Genomic DNA, 16,552 nt, shown 5'->3' on the forward strand with positions numbered 1-16,552 from the left:
CAGATGTTGGAACAGCTTGGAGGGCTTAGAAGAAGACAGGAAAATGTGGGAGAGTTTGGAGCTTCCTAGAGACTTGTTGATTGTTTTGACCAAAATGCTGATAGTGATATGGACAATGAAGTCCAGACTCAGATGGAGATGAGGAACTTCTTGGGAGCTAGAGCAAAGGTCAGTCTTGCTGTGCTTTAGCAAAGAGACTGGCGGCATTTTGCCCTTGCCCTAGAGATCTTTGGAACTTTGAACTTGAGAGAGATGATCTGAAACTGGAACTTACATTTGAAAGGGAAGCAAAGCATAAAAGTTTGGAAAATTTTCAGCCTGATGATACAATAGAAAGGAAAAATCCATTTTCTGGGGAGAAATTCAAGCCAGCTACAGACATTTGTGTAAGTGAGAAGGAACCAAATGTTAATAACCAAGATAATGGGGAAAATTTCTCCAGGGCATGTCAAAAATCTTGGCAGCAGCCCCTCCCATCACAGGCCCAGAGGCCTAGGAGGAAAAAATGGTTCCAGGGGCTGGGCCCAGGGCCCTGCTACTGTATGCATCGTCAGTACTTGGTGCCCTGTGTTCCAGATGCTCCAGCTCCAGATGTGGCTAAAAGGAGCCAAGGTACAGCTCAGGCCATTGCATCAGCAGGTGCAAGCCCCAAGCCTTGGTGACTTCCATGTGGTGTTGGGCCTACAGGTGCCCGGAAGTCAAGAATTGAGGATTGGAAATCTCTACCTAGATTTCAGAGGATGCATGGAAATGTCTAGGTGTCCAGGAAGTCTGCTTCAAGGGCAGAGCCATTGTGAAGAACCTCTGCTAGGGCAGTGTTGAAGGAAAATGTGGGTTTGAAGCCCCATACAGAGTCCCCACTGGGGCACTGCCTAGTGGAGCTGTGAGAAGAGGGCCACTGTCCTCAGATCCCAGAATGGTAGATCCATGGACAGCTTGCACCATGCACCTGGAAAAGCAGCAGACACTCAATGCTAGCCTGTGAGAGCAGCTGCCGGGGCTGAACCCTGAAAAGCAACAGGGGTGGAGCTGTCCAAGGCTGTGAGAATCCACCCTTTGGATCAGCATGCCCTGGATGTGAGATATGGAGACAAAGGAGATTATTTTGGAGCTTTAAGATTTAATGACTGCCCCACTGATTTCATACTCGCATGGGGCCTGTAGCCCCTTTGTTTTGGCCAATTTCTCCCATTTAGAATGGGAGAATTTATCCAATTCCTGTACCCCCATTATATCTTAGAAATAACTAACTTGCTTTTGATTTTACAGTCTCATAGGTCGAAGGGACTTGCCTTGTCTCAGATGAGACTTTGGACTTGGAGTTTTGGGTTAATGCTGGAATGAGTTAAAACTTTGAAGGACTGTTGGGAAGGCATGATTGATTTTTGAAACGTGAAATGGAGATGAGATTTGGGAGGGACCAGGGGCAGAATGATATGGTTTGGCTCTGTGTCCCCACCCAAATCTCATTTTGAATTGTCATCCAAATTGTAATCTCCAGGTGTAGAGAGAGGCAACTGGTGCGAGGTAATTGGATCATGGAGGCAGCTTTCACCATACTGTTCTCATGATAGTGAGTGAGTTCTCACAAGATCTGATGGTTTTATAAGTGTTTGGCAGTTCCTGCTTTGTTGCTGTCCTTCCTGCCACCCTGTGAAGAAGGTGCCTGCTTGCCCTTCCACCATGATTGTAAGTTTCCTGAGGCCTTTTCATCCATGTGGAAATTTGAGTCAATTAAACCTCTTTCCTTTATAAATTACTGAGACCAAGGGAAGTTCTTTACAGCAGTGTGAAAATGGACTAATACTGTTTCCAAGAGGCTATGTAAATGAGTGCTTCTTAAGGTGGTACATACAGTAAGAAGAAAGAAGCATTTACTTGCAGGCATCCATCTCCCATTGGTTAAAAGTTTGCTCCATGGGGCATTAATTCCCTTATACTCACAGTTGGGCATGCATGAGGACCAGTGCCAGCTTCATGGGTGGTGGCCTGTGGAGTCATATGGGGCCCTGGGATCAGAAGAGGTCCCACTCTTGGGGTTTAATGCTTTGCAGTCACTGTTTTGAAATTCTTAATAATTTTATCTCTGAATTTGTGTTTTGTAAGTGAAGTCTGAGGGACAAGAAAGTATGCGCTGGTGGGTTGGAGCCTGGGCTCACAGGTAGTCCTGTCTCCCCCGCTTCTTCCTGCCTTTCAGGAGGGTGTGTTCTCAGCAGCCTGCTCCCTTAGTCATACTGCCTCAGCCCTCTTCCTCTGTGGGGATGTGGACTCCAGCATGGGGAGGGCTGCGTTGTGTATGCTCAGCCATGGGGAGGGATCCTTGACTCCTGGGAGTGTTTGCACTCATCCTGTGCCCCAGGGAGTGTAACACTAAATAGAAAAATAAGATAGACCATGAGAGGTCAAGAGAGACACTGTGGAAGAAAGGAAAAAGCTTTTTCCTGCTTTTCGAACAAATGACCTCACATTTTTAGTTTGTACTGGGACCTGAAAGTCTTGCAGCTGGCTCTAATGGGCACTAAGTGGGTCTGTTTGTATCATGTCTTGGTGTCAATAGGGATGCACTGAGGCAAGTGGTAGGAGTGCACAGCACAGGCAGGGGGCAAGATGTTACCAGGTTTTCTTTGACTGAAGTGGGTCAGAGTCCACATGGAGAAGGTCATTACAGTTGCAGCTATGTCTGAAACAAGCGGCCAAAGGCCTAGGGATGAGGGAAGGCCAAGATCTGAACTGGTATATAGGAGATACTGATAAAATTCTCCTCTTGCATCACTCAAATCAGCTCTGTACCCCACCCCTCCCCGCATCATATCTGGCTTTCACACTATAATACGTGGCCTTTATTTTTGTGATGTGAAGATGTCTTTATGTCTTCCCTGAGAAATGAGGTACAAGCAGTAATTCAGTCGTCTTCAAAAGTGTGGCCAGCTGCAGTTTCTGAAAAGATTTTTAGTGAGAGAGTAAAATGAACTACAGCCCCAACATCTCTCTCCTCTACCACTTATTCCAGATTTCCCTCTTCCTTGGCTAAAACTTTGACCAGTGTGTGGGTTTCTTTGCTGGTACAGTGACCCAGACCATCCTTGAGGGACCTCGTCCTTAGTTGCCTTAGCTTGGTCAGCACTGGTTGTTCAATGGTCTATTTACTGATATCACTGGGCATGGAAGCACCAGGAAATACTCCAGTGAGTCCCCTGGGGTTTCTGACATACTCCTTCTTGATCCCATTGTATAGCATTACCTAGCTTTTCATGATAATTAGAAATAAACTCATGCATCTGCCTGTTGATCTACTAGAAGAAATGAAAGTGAGCAAGGAGAAGTTAAGGCTTCAAGGCAGTAGAAATCTTACTGTATTCCCTGATGGAAGTATCCCCATCCAGGACCAGGCCTCCTAGTGCAAGCAGAGCCTAAGGCTTAGGGAATGGGAAGCACACATTATGTGAGTCATTGGGAATTATGATGAAAAGGGTTAATCCTTCTTCTACCCACTGGTTCTTGGACTTGGATATTCTAGTTATTGGAGACACAGAACCATGTACTACTGCTTGCTGGTTCAATGCCTAGATCACAAAGTGGAAAAGAGCACAGTAAGTTTGCAGAGTGTTATTCTAGCACATTAAATGAATCCTAACAGGCTATTACACTGTCTTATTAGCCTGGATGTTTCAGGGCGATGAAATGTATGGTAAGACAGTGGAGCTCATGGTCACATGTCCATCGTCACCTTCCTTTAATGTAAAATGGGTCCCTCACACCAGGCAATATTATGTGTGATACAGTGTCAACAGAATAGGCATGTGTAAACCTTGGATGGCTTGGATGGTGGAGGCATTATGGAGAGGAAAGGCAAAACTAATCTAAAGCAGGTATCAAACCTGAAAAGATCTCTTCTGTCTGAGGCAGAAGGTGATGTAAGTGTAATTCTTGAGGAGTGGTCCCATATCAATGTCTCAGTGTCAGTCTCAGCTGTTGAAAAGTTGGGCACTCAGCAGTGGTATTAGGTATGCTGACCTTATTGAGGAGCAATTAATGCTATTGGGTGCATCCTTGGCATGGCAACATGGATGGAGCCTATGTATGAGCCAAATGGCATGGGTCTATTGCACCAGCACTGTGGTGACCAAAAATGTTCATAAACAAGTCACCCTGTTCATCCAGATGGTGAGAGCCTTGTCTAGGAGGGATGCTCTCTGGTGGAACACAAAGATCTAGGCACTTAGTACCTATATCCATATGTCCAGCCACATGCCTCTTCCCCAGACCTCATTTCCAATTTTCTAATCTTGTTTTTTTCAGGACTCTGACCAAATAATTAGCCATTTTTGCCACTTCCTAGGAATCAATATATATCTTTACTTCAGACCATTCCATATAGAGTGAATCACCAAGTATACTGCTTACAGCTATGCCTACAGGGAGAATTTTCCTTATCACTGTCCTTAAGGCTTGCTCCTGGGTAATGCAGCTGCAGCATCGTTTATTGTATTTTACCACCAATGTATTATATTGACCCATCTATTATATGAATCATGGCTGAGTTTTTCCTTCCTCTGTTAATTGGTATTAGGAAACCCTTTACCAGGCTGTGAGAGTGAATTGAGGAAGAGGTGTTAGTACAATGGAGTTAGGTGAATGGGAATCTGGGCTACCTATTGATGTGATTTATTCATTCCTTCTGGACTTGCTCAGGCCCAATCCTGAATATACCATTTTCATCGTACAGTGAATTGCTGCTGTGCTTGCCTGAACTCGTGATTCTGTGAGTCTGCTCATATCCAGCTTGATGGGCAATTTCAGTTGCATAGTCATTTGGTGCCCCAAGGTCAGGTGCTCAGTCTCTACTAGGTCTCAGTGGTATGCCAGCAGCTGTTTTACAAATGGAAAATAGCTGTTGGCCACAGAAGCTGTGGCCTTGCTTTAGAACCCTAGCTAACACTCCTGTTAAGGATTTCCAGATGCTTCATGAATTATTCTTATCCACCACAGATACCAGATACTTTCAGCACCACCAGATCTGCTAAGTGATAAAGTGGCAAAGCAGCTTGCACCCCTGAGTGGATTGCTGCCTTTTGAGTGCGATCGTGGGGAGAAGGGTGAGGGAAAAGTGGGAGTGAGGTGGGAGAAGAGAGTGAGAAAAGATAAACATGTTATTATTCAACTGGTCGCTACTTATATTTGAGAACGACAGAATTCTCAGTCTTGAGAGATTTTTTTTCTTTCAGGGCAGTACATATGGAGGTGGAAGGGAGAAGAATTTATCTGTCAGCTGTCATCATACCTCAAACATGCACGCCACAGGGCATGAATTTTCTTGCACTTCCCAAATGTAACTAGGTGGGGGCTGAGCAGGGCTACCTTAGCAGGAGGTCTTTGGCATATTAATAGGAAAATTTGGGTGTTGGATGTGACAGATGTGGGATAAGGGCACAAAGGTAAGTGCTGTTGGGTTGGCAGCTGGGTACAAAGCAAGTGACCAAAATCCCTGGATTCAAGTGAGACTGAGAGCCCTGAAGCAGCACAGAAGAGATGTCTGGCTTCTCAGTCAACTACAGGTCCTAGGTGAATTGGATCAGAGGGTTTCTGTGTCTTAATTAGAATTGACTGTGAGAATCATTCACCCTATCCTAATGACACACAAATCTCATCTGCAACCCTGACTTGTCCCTGAAACTCCAAACTCATGTGTCCAACTGCCTACTTAATCTCTCTCCGTGGACATTTAACAGGACATCTCAAACTTAACATGGCCATAAAGGAACTCATTATTTCTGCCACTGCATCAGGCTTGCTTCTTCCCCACTGAGTTGCTCAATTCCAACATCTACAAGTTAACACTTGTTCTTCTCTTTCCCTTGGTATCCCTCACCCGCTATACTTACCCCCATTACTCCAGTAAAACATCTTCCAAGATATATCTTGACTCTGTTTGCTTTTCTCCATCTTTATGACTGCTTCCCAGACAAAGCCACGTTCCTTTACTTGTACTATTGCAGTAACTTCCCAATACTTCTCATTCCTTCTACAGTGGCTCTGCCTAGAATCCATTCTTCACATAGCAGCAGGAGTAATGTTCTAAAAATGTGAAGTAGGCTGGGTGCGGTGGCTCATGCCTGTAATCCCAGCACTTTGGGAGGCCGAGGTGGGCGGATCACGAGGTCAGGAGATCAAGACCATCCTGGCTAACACGGTAAAACCCTGTCTTTACCAAAAATACAAAAAATAAATTAGCCGGGCGTGGTGGTGGGTGCCTGTAGTCCCAGCTACTCAGGAGGCTGAGGCAGGAGAATGGCATGAACCCAGGAGGTGGAGCTTACAGTGAGCTGAGATGGCGCCACCGCACTCCAGCCTGGGTGACAGAGCGATACTCCGTCTAAAACAAAAACAAAAACAAAAACAAAACTAAAGTAGATCATGTCACTGTCCTGCTTAAAACTCTCTAATATGCTGCCTCTTGTAGTTAGCAGAAAATTGAGTGATGGACAGAGTCTGATTCCTGTTGTCCTCTCTAGCCACACTGGATTTCTGTCTTTTATTTTTTTTAGGATTTTGTGAAGTGGCATCATTGTCTGGGGTAAATACTCGGAGTTTGTCCTCTTGTGCCAAGAAGGTTAAGGACATGGACACACACAAGAAGTGCATTTAGGAGCAGAGGTTTAATAGGCAAAAGAAAGAAAAGGAAGAACAGCTCTCTCTCTTGCAAGAGAGAGGGGCGCCCAAAAGGGAAATCTGGTCCAAGGCAGTTGTACACCAGATTTTATAGGCAGGCTTGAGGAGATGGTGTCTGATTTATGTAGGGCCCACAGATTGGTTGGATCAGGTGGGATGTTTACATAGCAGGAGGGAAGACTGGCCATCCCACCCTAATTTTATTATACAAATGGACTTTCCACTTGGTCAGTGCCATCTTATCTGCTCCTTACTGTACATATGGCTGTCAAAGAGAAGGGAACATGGAGCTGCCATTTTGAAGATGCCTAGTCCCAGGACTTGTGCCTAGTCCTGTTGGCACAAATGCTGGCATTCATCCATGCAGGCTTCCAGCTTGCTTGTCTATGTCTGCAGTTCGATTTTATAGGCTGCTCTTGTTAGAAAAGAAAATGATTTTGGGGCTGCTTTTCATTAAAAGGAAAACCTTACCAAGGACTCCCATACCCTCACTATCTGCCTAAATAATTTCTTTTTAAATCTTATATCATTTGCACTAGCTGTTCCCTCTGCCCAGAATGCTCTTCTCCCCGATGTGTGCATGCTGGTTCTTGTGATACGTAGCTTAGCCTAAAGGTCATCTCAAAGAGTCCACCCAGTATCTATCACATCTCCCTATCTCTAATTTTATCTTTGCTTGTTTATTTTCCTTGCCTTGCCCCCATTAGAGCATGAGCTCCATGAGAGCAGAGAACTTGTCATTCTTTTTTGCTCTTATATTTACTGACCTATAAATATAAGAAGAGTGATTGGCACAAACTCGGCACTCAATAATAAATATTTATTGGCTGGGCATGGTGGCTTGTGCCACCCAGCACTTTGGGAGGCCGGGGTGGGTGAATCACCTGATGTCAGGAGTTCGAGATCAGCCTGACCAACATGGTGAAGCCCTATCTCTACTAAAATTACAAAAATTAGCCAGGCATGGTGACATGTACCTGTAATCCCAGCTACTCGGGAGGCTGGAACAAGAGAATAGCTTGAACCCGGGAGGCAGAGGTTGCAGTGAGCTGAGACTGCACCATTGCACTCCAGCCTGGGTGACAAGAGCGAAACTCCATCTCAAAAATAAATAAATAAATATTTCTTGAATGAGTTCATGGATACTGATACTAGTAATGGAAGTATTTATAACTAAAGACTTCTTCTTTATAAATACAAAATGCCCAATAGAAGTATTTGTGAAATAATTTTTTTTTTTAATGGCATCCTGTTTTCCCATTTGACAGAAGAAGACATAAAGGCTGTTTCTGGAGGACTAACAGAGGCCGGTGGCCCTGATAGGTAATGCAGGATTTCCTAAGGAGGATTTGGATTTTGGGTCATTTGGTTCAGTTAGTCATGACTGACTGGCTGAAAATTTTAAATTGACCACATTCAAGTTCATTCATTTGTGTAGCATAGAGAGGACTGGAGCCTCTAAGAGGCTAAGAGAAAACCTTCAAATCTCCTTACTGGGCCAGGAAGTTGCTTCTGATATGTAGAAAGCACACAATACAAGAAGCATATTCTGGAACCATTATATTACAATTATATGCACTCTCCAGAGGAACGCCCTCATCATTCTTTGATGTTATTTTTGATACTGCCCTTGGAAATCATCTAGTTTAGCTTTCTCATTTTATAGATGAGGAAAGTAACAACTAGAGAGATAAAGTGACTAGTTCAAGGTCATTCTGTTACTTAGAGGCAGAGCCAGGACTAGAATTCAGAGCTCCTAACAAGACTTTTACAATATACCATGGCATCTTTTCTCTTATTCTCACATTCCCATGGAAAAAAAACAAAACAAAAACAAAACCAAGAAACAAACTCGCTTAGATTTGTTTTAAACAATGTCCTTATGAGTGCTGGTGGAATCACCTTGGTCTCTGAAGCCTGCAGTGGTGCTAATGAGGAAGGCGCTGATCTTCCTTTCTCATTTTGCTTAGAATATTCTTGACTTGTCGTCAAACAAGTATTTATCATCAAAAGGAATTCGTTGTATTTTCATCTAGGGCTCCAGTGAGACTTAAAAGTCACAGCGAACATTCTCATTCCAACCAGTTAACATTCTATTGAAACTCACTAGAAATAAATTCCTTGGAGTGTATTTTCTCACAGTGACATGCTTTGTCTCCTAAGGAATCAACACAGGTGGTTGCCTTTCTACCTTTCCTTGACAGGTTTAGGTTTGCAGAATTTCAGAAAGTTTATACAGCTGTCAAAAAATCAGAACTCTTTTTCTTTGTACTGTATTGCTGTAATTAATAGGACTATCAGGACTGCAAATAATTTAGAAGATTTGGGGGAAAACTGAATATTTTCCATCGCTGAAAACAATTCAATTCCATATGCTCTTTCCTGTGTATGTGCTCACCATTGACTTCTTTCCCTCTCTTCCTGACTCCAGGGGTGGAGGTGGGGTAACATTTTTAGTTTGCAGAGTTTTGCATCCATATTTGTTTTCGCTAGATAATTCTCAAGATGATTAGAAGGATTTGGTGGCTGGGGGTGGTGAACACTTACGAGAAATTTGAGTATCTTATTAGCTCTGTCAATATCTAGCTAAGCATATGACCAAGAAGTTTGGGTCAGGGTATTAAGGTTGGAGCCCCTTGTAACAGCGCCCTTTCTAAACATTTTGTGCGATGATTAGAGCAGCATGATGGTCTTTTGTTTCCAGAGTGGGTTTGGGGAGCAGCAGACAGCCCAGAATTTTGAGTTCATTTCTTCTGGAGCAAAAGATTGAGCCCAAACAACCGGCAAAAATCGTCCCTGGTTGCTCCTTCCTGCAGATGACTTTCATATTTGCTGGAGCTGCCTGTTTTCAGTGCTTTCTGAGTCCTGTTCAGTCCCTGAAGAGGCAATTGCACATCTTGCTGCACATGCCCGGTAGCCCTACCTTTGTGCAGCCCTTCCCTCCTCAGTAAAATGTTCTCAGCACACAAAAGCAGCCGTTGAAGGGAACAGCTTCAGTGCAACATGCCGGCTGCAGCCCGCCGCTGCACCATCTCCAGTGGTAACAGACGCTGCTAACCCTGCCTAGGAAACTAATGGAGCGTCCCTAAGAAATCCAAACTCCAGCTTGGCTCACCCCAGCCTTCTCCCCCACCTTCAGACCCCCAGGTGAGACTAAAACAAACCAGCACACCATGCGACTAGCAGACAGCCCGGTCAGCGTTCCTGTATGAACTTGGGCTTGCAGCACGCGGATCATCGCGGAATTCAACCTGAATCCTAGCATGTTTTGTTTTGCGGAAAGAAATGGTGTCATCATTGTTTTCCTTTGTTTTCCAGCAATTTATTTTCTTGTGGTAACGTAAAACATTTCCTCTGGGATGGGCTGAGAAAAGTCAGATAGACATTTTTACAAGTGCAAAGTACTTTGGCTTGATTCAGAGTGTGAGATTTCAGAAATGCCTCGTACTAACCAGGTTACCCAGGCAGGGCTTCAAGCTGCCTCCCGAGAATGGTGGCTGAAAGCCAAGGATACAAATGGGATGCTGCAATTTGTGGGGATCTGTTTCAGCATTTATATTTAAATACATTTCCCTCGAAGAATTTTTAATTGGAGATTTCGCCTTGAGATGCTCAAATCAATCGGGGAGCCAAACCTAGTTATTTCGCTTCGTAACCAAGCTTTATTTCAGGACTTTCTTTCCGCTGCGGTTCTTGCCCCAAAGCGATCTGTAAAGCGAACCCACTCTGATACAGTTTGAAAAGTGCATTTTGTACTTGGCTCTTTCTTTGATCGAATTAATCTGGGCTTTTTTGTCGTTCTAAATGAGGCCTATGGGCTGACAATGTAGCTGTTTAAAGGGGATTTTAGGGGATAATAGCCAATGCAAATAGTGCCATGAGAATGGCAACTTGCTTTTGCACTTTCAATCACATAATAACAGCAAAGAAAGCTTTTAAAATGAATTGAAATTTTGTGGCATGCCATCTGGGATTATTTGGGGAAACAGTTCTGAATACTGCAGTTGGGCAAAAGAATGGAGGTATGGTCTGCTCTTAAGCTGACATGTTTCAGATGGCAACCTTATGCTAACTGGTGCAAAGTTGGCTAGCATTTTTTTTTTTTTCTTTCTCTTGGATTATCTGCAAAAATTCTCTTTGATTGCTGGTATTTGGGTCTGAAAAACTTTTCTATTGTTGAAGAATTCAATTCAACTCCTTGCAGCTGCTGATCCCTTTATTGTTCTACTCGTTATGTGTATGCATCTCAGATGAATGTAGCCAAGCCTTTTAGTGCCTTAATAGGTGTCTACATAAAGGTCATTTATTCTGTCGTACTTGTTTCAACAAAAGTTTATACACAAACAACAACCACAGCTAAAACATTCACATTAATCAATTTCCTCCTGATGCAGAATGCAAAAACTGCCTCAAGCCATGTCTAGGCAAGAAAAATGTTTTCCGTATATGATGTTGTAAAGCAGCAAATAGTTTAAGCAATTTCATCATGAGCAAAGCATAATTGTTTCAGCACAGTTTCTACCCGAGAGAGCCCATTCTGGTGCTTCTGTGTCTCTGCCACCACACTCAGGTTAGGGTAGAGGGCAGAGAGGGACTTAGGATGAAATTTGTTGAGGTTTTCTCTCTTTCATCGATGTTTAGCCTGGTTTTGGAGCTGTTCTCTATAAACTTGTGGTGGGCATAAGCTATCATCTCTGCAGGAAGGGATGCATAGATAATACTAGAATCTAGAGAAAATTGCATAAAGGAGTACAATCAGGTATCTAGAATTTGCAAAAAATAAATTATTTCCTTGCAGGTATAAGTGCCCCTGATGTACAAAATGACCACAGCCATCCCTTTTCATCGTCAAACTCCAGCAATGGCTGCTTTTAGAAAGAAGTAAGTGATGAAAATAATAAGCTCCCAATCGTTAACACTGGTGAGGATGCCGACATGCTAACTAAAATGCTGGAGGGGACAGAGACAAGCAAGGGTTTCTAGGGGGCCTTGTGCTGTGAGGGGACTGCCCAGCACAGTGGACGTCATGTGGGAATTACAAAACTCTGGCCACGTGGGGGTGGGAGCGCGGAGGCCCACCCACTCTGCCTCCCACAGCAACTCCAGGGAGCTTGCCTCCGCTGCTGGGTAATTCAGAGACACTGCCACGTTCTCCAATTCATCTCAGGATGATACTTAGTCCTGTCATCACCCAAATCCTTCAGGAAATCAAAAACACATGACACGGCATCCGCAGGTTCTTCTCTGCTGCGTTGGTTTGCTCATTCATGAATCTTCCAAGCTCAAGGCTTAGACTTGAAAGGTTAGAGATTCAAGTCCCAAGATGCCTCACAGGATTTTGTGAAGGCCAATAACGCTGTGATTTGACCTCTGTGTGGTTGGAGTGAGGGATGCGGGGTCATTGCTCTCCCAGGACAGCTACCTGATTCTATCCCACAATCACTTCTCAGTCATTTGGTTTGGATGGGTGCTTCCCAAATTTTAATGAGCATGTGGATGACTGGGGCTCTTGTTAAAATAGATTCTAATTCAGTTGGTCTGGAATGGGGCCTGACAATCTGCATTTCTAGCCAGCTCCCTGGTGAGGCTGATGCTGCCAGGGGCTCTGGATTCTAACTCACCTGGAGACGAGGTGCACTCTCACTGTCCCAGAGCCAAATATCCATTTGTAACATGATGAGAATAAAAATGCCCATTGATGCAATGAGGAATTTCTTGGCTTTTCAACTCCACTAGCTTTTTTGGGAGATTAGGAAGGGTGTGGGGACAGCCTAGTTTTAGGTAGGCTTATCTTACAGTTTATCTTGCACCTGATTTGATTCTTCAGTTTCAAGCAGCAGAGACAAAGTAAGTGGTATTTGATCTCTGTCTTTGATTATTTCTGTATTATTCACTCATTTAAAAAATTACCAAATATATATCAGAGGCCTACTATAGGTGGGTGCTGTACCAGGTGCTGTGGCTACAGTGGTAGCAGACAGATCTCATCCCTACTCCCCTTTGGTTTACACTCCTACAGCCTGGAGCAGGGAGGCCCAACCCTAGCCACACCTGGGAATCACTTGGGGATTTTTTTACAATTGATAAATGCCTAGACGCCACTCCCACTCCCAGGGGATCAAATTTAATTGGTTGGGGAGGAAGCTCAGTCATCAGCATTTTTGCAGAGCTACTCAGGGGATTCTGGTGTGCAGCCAAGGTAGAGGATCCTGGCTCAGAGGATTGAACTACATGGGGGAGGATGTGGGTGGGAATTGGGAAAAGAGCTGTCTCAGATCCCAGACTCCAGAATGGGGGGTGCAGGATCTAAGGGATGAGCATGTAAGTGAAGCTCTCTGTTTGCCTGCCAGCCCACCTTTCTAGAGCATGAAGCCCATTATAGTAAAGGAGGAAATGGCAAAGTTGCCATTGCACATGGCATAACCTTGTAGCATCACAATATACTCATGTGTAGTGACCTCACGTACTGGTTCTAAGTCACAGTATGTGCTGTCTTCTGTTCCTAAAAGTGAACTAGGCCTTTCACTGTTGCTTTGGTGCAAAAGAGGGGCAGGTTCTAGTTTGGGTGACCGTCGTGGTTTCTCTGTAACTGAAGGGTTTCCTAGAATGTGAAACTTTCAGTGCTAAAATCAGGAAAGTCCTGGGGAAACCTGGATGAATAGGTCACCCTAGTTCCAATGTGATGACTGTTACTATGGGGTTCTAAATTTGACATCAAAAGCATAATTCATAAAAGGAAAAGTTGACAAATTGGATCTTAAAAACTTTGGCTTTGAGAAAGTCTATGTCAAAGGGATGAAAAGATAAGCTACAGACTGGAGGAAGAGATTTTCAAACCACATATCTGATAAGGGACCAGTATTTAGAATATATAAAGAATTTTCAAAACTTAGCAATAAAAAACAAATAATTCAATTAGAAAATGGGCAAAAAGCATGAACAAGTATTCACTGAAGAGACTACACAGATGTCAAATCAGCACATGAAAAGATGTTCAACATAACAAGGTATTAGAGGTATTGCTACATGCCTATCAGAATGGCTAAAATGAAAAATCACAATGATGAATGCTGGTGAGGACGTGGACAAAATGAATCACTCATACATTGCTAGTGACAATGTAAAATAGTAAATCCTCCCTCCCTCCCTTCCTCCCTTCCTTTCTTCCTTCCTTGGTCTTGTTCTGTTGTTCAGGCTGGAGTGCAATGGTGCAATCATAGCTCATAGAAACCTCGAACTCCTGGGCTCAAGTGATCCTCCTGTCTCAGCCCCCTGAGTAGCTAGAACTACAGATGTGCACCACCATACTTAGCTAATTAAAAAAAAAAAAAAACTTTCTTTTTTGTTTGTATAGATGGGGTCTTGTTATGTTGCCCAGACTGGTCTTGAGCTCCTGGCCTCAAATAATTCTTCTGCCTTGGCCTCCCAAAGCACTGGGATTACATGCATGAGCCACTGGTACCCAGCCAAGTTGTTATCTTTCTATGCATGCCTGTATCTCTATAATATAGTAATAACTATATTAGGCTGTTCTGGCATTGCTATAAAGAATTACCCGATATTGGGTAATATATGAAGAAAAAAGGTTTAATTGGCTCCCCGTTCCACAGGCTGTACAGGAAGCACGGCTGGGGAGGTCTCAGGAAACTTACAATTATGACGAAAGGCGAAGAGGAAGGAGGCATATCTTACACGGCCGCAGCAGGAGGTAGAGAGAGAAGGGGGAGGGGCCATACACTTTTAAACAACCAGATCCCATGAGAACTCACTCACTATCATGAGAACAGCAAGGGGAAAATCTGTCCCCATGAACAAATCACCTGCCACGAGGCCCCTTCTCTAACACTGGGGACTATAATCTGACATGAGATTTGGGCAGGGACACAAATCCAAACCTTTTCAGTAACTAATGCTCATAACAACAGTTCTGAAATATTGAATCTTGAAGTGCTTTTCAATTATCGAAAATGTTTTATAAGTGTTATTATAGGTAGACTCTGCTGTATCACTCTTTTCTGCAAAGTGGTATCCATAGATAGTCTCCTAATGGTGTCTCTTCATTAATTACTAGCTGCTGATCCAGAGCACCTGGATCTGCTCTTCTCCAGCACCTGGATGTTTAGGGTTGACGGCATTTGGAGGAAAGAGAACTTCAAGCTCATTGTGTTGCTAATAGAAGGGCTCATCTGTTAGTCTAGGTCATTAGCCCAGTTGGATCTTCAGGTTCAGGAATCCTGAAGTGCCAAGCCACGGGACTCATTTGTATTGGTCATGCTAAAATGGCATCCTACTGGAGCGCCTACCTCTAGTACCTGAGAAGTAAAAACAGCTGATTCCCATATAGTACTTACTATGTGCCAGACACTATTCTAAGTGTTTTACATATGTTAACTTACTTTTAGTTCTCCTTACAACCCTATGATATGTACTACTCCTATCCCCACTTTGCTAATGAAAAAACTGAGTCACAGAGAAGTTAAATTTTCCAGGGTCAAAGCTTAGCAGAACTTAGTTCATCTGGCTCTGGAGTCCAGTCCCTTTCAAAAAGTATACAAATGTCTAGGCTTTATAACAGGTCCTCTATTTGAATGCCAAATATTTTAACATGCCCTGAATTTTCTGGAATTTGTTTTGGTTCCCTTTTTAAAATAGATTTATCCATTAAGTGTCTACATCACAAAGCCTTTGGACCTACACGCAGTATTCCAGTTTGACAAACTGGTAAAGTTACAGCAGGATGCACTAAGTGTAGAGTCTTGCAGATGGCAAAATGGTGTCCAGATAGAGTAATATGATTCTAAATGTCGTTGTGCATGTTATCTGTTTTGAGGAATCCTGCATAATTTACTGGTACTATGGAATATATGTATTTTTTTCAACTTTTATTTTAGATTCAGGGGTACATGTGCAGGTTTGTTGCCTGGATATATTGCATGATGCTGAGGTTTGGGGTAAGAATGATCCTGTCACCCAGGTACTGAATATGGTACCCAACAGTTAGTTTTTCAACCCTTGTCCCTCTTTTTCCCTTCCTGCTCCAGTAGTCCCCAGTGTCTATATTGTTGTCATCTTTATGTTCACGAGTACCCAATGTTTAGCTCCTATTTATAAGTGAGAACATGTGGTATTTGGTTTTCTATGGCTATGTTAATTTGCTTAGGAAAATGGCCTCCAGCTGCATCCATATTGCTGTAAATGAAATACTTTCATTCTTCTGTACAGCTGTGTAGTATTCTATGGTGTATATACACCACATTTTCTTTATCCAATCCACCACTGAGGGGCACCTATGTTGATTCCCTGTCTTTGCTATTGTGAATAGTGCTGTGATGAACATGCAAGTACATGTGTCCTTTTGGTAGGATGATTTGTTTTCCTTTGGGTATATGCCCAGTAATGGGATTGCTGGATCAAATGGAAGTTCTGTTTCAAGTTTTTTGAGAAATCTCCAAACTGCTTTCCATGGTGACTTAATTTGCATTCCCATCAACAGTGTGTAAGCATTCCCTTTTCTCCACAACCTTGCCAACATCTATTGTTTTTTTCTGATGTTAATAGTAACTACTATGACTGGTGTGAGATGATATCTCATTGTGGTTTTGATTTGCATTTCTCTGATGATTACTGATGTGGAGCATTTTTTCATGTTTGTTGGTGGCTTGTATGTCTTCTTTTGAGAAGTGTCAGTTCATATCCTTTGCCCATTTTTAAATGGGGTTTTCTGTTTTTTCCTTGTTGAATTAAGTTCTTTATAGATTCTGGATAGTAGACCTTTGTTAGATGTATAGTTTGCAACTATTTTCTCCTATTCTGTAGGTTGTCTTTTTATTCTGTTGATAGTTTTTTTTTTTTTTTTTCTGTGCAGAAGCTCTTTAGTTTAATT

The 16,552-nt window shown here is 43.1% G+C and overlaps 1 long non-coding RNA gene across 2 annotated transcripts in view; it reads left to right on the forward strand.

Moving 5' to 3' along the window:
• LOC103883222 overlaps positions 1-15,600 on the forward strand; it is a 60,055-nt gene extending 44,455 nt beyond the window's left edge. Inside the window, exons 6-7 of one of the 2 annotated variants that reach the window (XR_004183435.1) lie at positions 11,468-11,550; positions 14,280-15,600. This is a non-coding gene — a long non-coding RNA (uncharacterized LOC103883222). Of the gene's footprint in view, positions 1-11,467; positions 13,833-14,279 lie in introns of those variants that run through there. The other variant, XR_004183434.1, reaches the window with a different exon arrangement.
• Positions 15,601-16,552: the final 952 nt, after the last annotated feature.

Source organism: Papio anubis, chromosome 4 (genome assembly GCF_008728515.1).
Source record: "Papio anubis isolate 15944 chromosome 4, Panubis1.0, whole genome shotgun sequence".
In the NCBI taxonomy this organism is placed as follows: Eukaryota; Metazoa; Chordata; class Mammalia; order Primates; family Cercopithecidae; genus Papio; species Papio anubis.